This window comes from Pteropus vampyrus, unplaced genomic scaffold (genome assembly GCF_000151845.1).
Source record: "Pteropus vampyrus isolate Shadow unplaced genomic scaffold, Pvam_2.0 Scaffold38, whole genome shotgun sequence".
Classification (NCBI taxonomy): domain Eukaryota; kingdom Metazoa; phylum Chordata; class Mammalia; order Chiroptera; family Pteropodidae; genus Pteropus; species Pteropus vampyrus.
This window is the reverse complement of record NW_011888819.1, coordinates 8,507,750-8,514,032: the sequence shown is the minus strand read 5'-3', so window position 1 is coordinate 8,514,032 and position 6,283 is coordinate 8,507,750.

Genomic DNA, 6,283 nt, shown 5'->3' with positions numbered 1-6,283 from the left:
CTCAGAAAATCCTCTGGGTTTCAGAGAATGTCTACATGCCAACAGCATATAATACAAATTCTATTTTCCGTTATCAATAAGAGGAACCTATAAACATATATCCATCAGTAATTGACTTTGCCATGACCAAGGGCTTGCTGTTGACTGTAGGCATAGTCATAACAACAGCAACAATTCATATATATAAAATATATGCTTTGTGTCATAATTCTCATTACCTCAAAGCTAGGAACTGATATTAGATTTCTGCCACAGATAAACCAACCTCATAGTGGAAGCAGAATTATAGTCTCCTCCTAAGCTTGTTTAACTCCACTTCACAAATCCCACACATATATATCTTCTGGGTGTAATCTTAAAGAATTCACACAGTAAAGAGTCTGGGAAATGTAATCCTTAGAACTTCATCTACTGTGTGTGTATTTGTGTATATAACAGTATATATATAACAATAAGCTTTGGTGGATATGTTGCTTATATTTAGAAATACTTATTTTTCAAATTCTATGTATGATATCTGGCAGATTAACATTTTTTTCTGACATTTATCAACATTTACTAAGACTATTCAGGTTAAAAGATTTAATTTGAACAACAGAGCTTTTAAAAATATTTGGCTTTCATGTACACTGTAGTTGATTGTACTCTAGTATCAGGAAACATTTCAAAGTTTAAACATATCCACATGATGTTTACTTGGTGACTGGTTTGATATACAAAACAAATGTTACTTAGAATATTTTATTATATTCTATAAAAGGATCTAGAATATTCTTCATATTGTACCTTGAAGACTTAATAATGACAAATTTAATAATGACAAATTTAAAATTTTAGAGCAATAGATATGTGCAGTGTGTGTGTGTGTGTGTGTGTGCGTGCGTGTGTGTGTGTGTATGTGTGTTAGAGTGTTCAACAAAATAGAGAATGAAAATGGGAAGTTATGTTTAAAGGCAGATTATGATGAATTGTTCAATAGTCAGCAACTACTGTATGACTCTAGGGAAGAAGTCGAGGCTAATAAATTAATTTGAGTCATCAATTAAAAGAAATGTCATGGAATAATTTATATTATTGATGATAAATTTATGTAGAGAAAAATAGATACATGTGTGTATTGGTTATCTATTGCTGTGTAACAAATTACCACAAACAAGAGTTTATAACGGTATACACATATATTATCTCACAGTTTCTGTCTGATAGGAGTCCAATATGACTCATCTGAGTGCTCTCTTGCAGAGTCTCTCAAAGGCTGCAGTCGAGGTGTTGGCTGGGCCTTCGATATCACCTCAAATCTCTCCTGGGGATGGATTCACTTCCAAGATGATCTGGTTGTCAGAATACTTTGGTTCTTTATGGGCTTTTAGACTGAAGATCTCTGTCTCTGCTAGTTGTTGGCTAAAGGGTGCCTTCATTTCCTTGATGTGTGGGCTATTCTACAATCTAGCAATGTCTTTCATCAAAGCCAATGAGGGAGATAGTTGATAGTAAGTCTGAAGGAGAGACAGAAATCAAAATCCTATGTACCATAATCATGGAAGTGATGTTCCATAATCTTTGCTCTGTTCTATAAGTTAGAAATAAGTCACAGACTCATGAACATTCAAGGGGAGAGGATAACACAAGACTGTGATTACCCAGACCATTAGAAAGCCCATACATTTCATCCTAGCTAGTTAAAGCAGAAACCGATTTGAGGCATTTAGATATTGTGATGCACACTATTGTTATAATGCCAGAAAAGTTAGGCTCTAAATAAAGCTTTCAGAATTCCCAAAAGAAAACATCAAAAACCATCCAGTTCACCACGGGATCCCTTGTATCTACCATGACCAGGAAGTTGAGAACCCAGGAAGGACACAAACACAGTGATGGGTGTCCACATTCTTGTTAGAATTCATATCAAAATAAATGTCTGAATCCTTCCACTCAACAGCTTTGAATAAGATCTAGTCACAGGGACCTACCTTAAAGCTACACAGTACCAAATACAAATGTCACCAGCTCCATTCATTCCAACAGAGAAAGCAAATGAAGCACAGCTTTCATCATCTGATGCTCATTTTCATCTTTCAAATCTCAGGCATAAATATATGCCTGACAAAAGTTTGTTACATGCAGGAAAGTTTTGAGAGACTGGAAAATATCATAGTTTTACCTTCTGAGTAAGTCTGCAGTAAAGCAGACTACAGGAGTTTTAGAGAGAGTTTGGTAACATAAGCTTTTGAATTGCCACAGTTCTCTGCAACCAGTGGACAGTCAGAGCCTCCAAACACACAATTCCTTTCTAGTTAAACTTCTAACTTGTAAGAAAAAAACAGCTGTATTCTTCCATCTAAAATAATATAGCTATACTTTCTACCTTAAGTGTAACTCTACTTACAATAAAGGAGTGCTTATCTTCTTCCCAATGATTAATCATTGAAACCATTCTGAATGATGTTTATTCCCACTCTACCTTAGTATAACTAATATCCTGAAAACAAAGAATGAAATATTAAGCCCTATGTTATACTAGCAATAAGGCTTGTATAAATATGCAGAAGAAAATTGCTATTATATATATTTTATAGCTGGATAGATAGATGACACAACATACAATGAAAAGAGTATGGCTAAATTCTATCTGTAGTGATTTGATAGCTCTCATTTATTCATCTTGTCAGGAAGCCATATGTATTTGGTATTTGTAATATTTTTATTGTTCATTTCATATTTTTCTGCCCTCTGTCAAATATTTAGCTTGTCAGTATCCTTTTACTGATGATAAAACTCAAAATATACTTGAAGCATTAGATCATTTTTAGGTTCTGCATGCATGAGGTTCATGCAATAATTTATTACATTTTCCCCTAATCACGTATTATGAAACTCCTCAGAAAATCCTCTGAGTTTCAGAGAATGTCTACATGCCAACAGCATATAATACAAATTCTATTTTCCGTTATCAATAAGAGGAACCTATAAACATATATCCATCAGTAATTGACTTTGCCATGACCAAGGGCTTGCTGTTGACTGTAGGCATAGTCATAACAACAGCAACAATTCATATATATAAAATATATGCTTTGTGTCATAATTCTCATTACCCTCAAAGCTAGGAACTGATATTAGATTTCTGCCACAGATAAACCAACCTCATAGTGGAAGCAGAATTATAGTCTCCACCTAAGCTTGTTTAACTCCACTTCACAAATCCCACACATATATATCTTCTGGGTGTAATCTTAAAGAATTCACACAGTAAAGTGTCTGGGAAGTGTAATCCTTAGAACTTCATCTACTAAGCATGGAGTGAATTCACTACAAAGAGTTAAAATGAAGTTGAGCAAGTCATAGAGAAAGAATAGGGTCTTATTTTGTGAGTGAAGAGAAGAAAATAAGATGCACAAAGTGTTTCAAATGATAAAATTTTAGTAAAAAGATGGAAAAGTAATGTAGCAGAGCTGTTCATTTTCTCTCTATGGCCTTCTTCATCTTAATATAACTGTGAGTTTTAGGAGGATACATGGCCATTTTGATAGTCACTACCTTTTCCAACCTCCCTTAAAAGAAAATGTGGCCACATGACTAGAAATGGCAATCCAGATTTAGCGATCTGGGATAAAGACAACAGCTAGGAAATGGTGGGATAATAAATGAGAAGAAATCTAGGTCTATGGGCAACCTAATGGATCAGAACTGTTTGCTCATCCCAGAAAGTCTGACTGACCCTGAACTTAGAAGAGGAAAAGAACTAAATATATATCTTCTATAAAACATTATATTTTTTTATTTCTGTATTACAAAAGCTGAGACTGTATCCTAAATAAAGCAAGAAGTATCATGTAAAACAATTGGGAGAAGAGAATTTTGATAAGAAAAGATAATTTACAGTGTCAAATTCTACAAAATATCTATTAAGATAATCAGCAAATAATAACTGATAATGTTATAAAATTAGGTTGGACATTGATGTCACGGAAAAAAGTTAGATGTGTAGCAGATTAAAGAGTTAATAGGAAGCGTGAATTCCAGACCCTTCAGCTTGACCATTCTATTCTTGCAGGCCTTTTCCAAAAATAGAAGTGAATTGTGACAGGCATCTTTTTTTTGTTTGTTTAAATGGTTCAAGTTGCTTTTAGTTTTAATTTTATCATCTGTTATAGCAACATATCTGCTATGCATATACATGTTATTTCTTCATTTACATAAGCTTCCTTTTAAAAATGTAGGAAGAAAAGAGTACTGAATGTTCACCTTTTTGACTTTATCCATTTAAGCAAAGAATCATACTCTCATAAATATTATATTTGGGTCCCAATAGACACAGATTTTCATCCTAACTATGTCACTTAATAGTGCTCTGGGGCTTTGGTAAAGACACTTTTGTTTCTATGTGTATAAAGTACCAATAGTATTAGTGAAATATAACCGTGAGTATTAAACTAAATTATTATGTAGATAGCAATTAGCTCACTCGATCATCTATCTATCTATCTATCTATCTATCTATCTATCTATCTATCCATCATCATTATCTATCTATCTGTCATCATCTATCTATCATCTATTAACAAAGTACTTGGTCTTTGATAAGCTCTTAAATTGTCATGAACATAATAACAGTCATAGTTACAATTTTCCTAATCATCATAGTAATCAATGACGTATATGCCTACAAATATTCTCAATTAGAATTTAGATCAAACTGTAGATACATTACTAGATGTCTCTTTACTAAATATTTTACTATTTGGGTAATAAAGTGTACTAAAAAACATGGAGTCCATACTGTATTTAAAAATTTCTCCCATTATTATCTGAACTTAACTTCATACAAAACCAATAAAAACATATTGATGATATAATTTTGTCTAAGTCTTTCTGATTTTTGTTCATCATTAATATAGTTCTGAGAACTCTTCAGCTGCCAATGTGCACTTACAGGTCTATGATTAAAGCTATGTTTCTAGATTCAGGATTCTAAATGGTTCACAGTACATTTCATATTAATGAGTTATGAGTGTCTTTTTCTCAGGAATAGGTACATGATTTTATTTGCTTTGGTTTATTATAGTTACTATTTATTAACTGTCATTTGGCAGTTCTAACTTCTGTCTGTGAATTATTTTATTTTCATGACAACCTTATTAAAATACACATTTTTTTTCAGTTTAGAAAACTTGGAATATTGAAACTATTCTAGGATTTTAATAAGAATTCAGACAGTTAGAATTTCAAGCCTATACTCTTGTCTGTTATGTTTTATTGCTGCCCTGCATAATGGTCTCTTGATTCATGCAGATATGAAAAAGCCATGCACTCTAAAATCACTTAAATTAATTTTATAACAACATTGAACAGATGAAGGAAAAATAGAAAATTTAACTCTTATCATTCCTTTTAAAAGAGAATCATCAGGCATTGTACTTATTTAAGCCCCTATGATTGAATGTTACAATTTTCTTCCTTCTCCCCCAAATTAATCCTCCAAATAATTACCCTCTTCTGACTATTTATTGTTCTTTCCTAAATAAAATGTATGAAATGAATTTAATGCTCTTGTCAAAGAAACTATTAGAAGTTTCTGCAGAAAAGGTTGGGGGAGGGAGTAAAAATATTTCTAGCAATAAAATAAATATGTTTGCATTGAAATAAATTATCTTTAGCTCTATTTTGATATCAGTTTGTTCTATAACCCACTCATCTTTTTCTTGCCAAGATCATACCAATGCCAAATTATTATTAAGTTGAACCACATCTTCATTTAATTTCTTGGAAAAAAAATCATGTTGATATACGCAAGTGAAAAGCTTAAATATGAGGGCATAACCAATTTTTTTTGAAATTCTAACAGTCACAAATAAGGGATATTCATGTCATTTGATAAAATAATTAAGATATGCATTTATTATAGCTGGTATTATATTTCATAATCCTGAATATATATTGGCTTCCTCATAATGACATAATGATTATTTTCAGTAGAGCTAGCTAGTGCTATATACTGTCCAAAACTAATTGTTTACACAGAAAATATATCTTTCTTTCTTGTTCTTAATTTCTAAATTTATAGTAATTCTCTAGATTAGCCAAAATCATACAACATATGCAAAAATTTCTTTAGTTCTAATTCTTGTAATAAATTGTATTATACATTTCTGGATAATACATTTACAGCCATTCATAGAAGCAACTTACAAGAATGAACAACAATAATTATTAAAAATTATATCAAAAATTATATCAGCCTATTTTTACATTATGTCTTGTTTATTATCGTTTGTATTTTTTA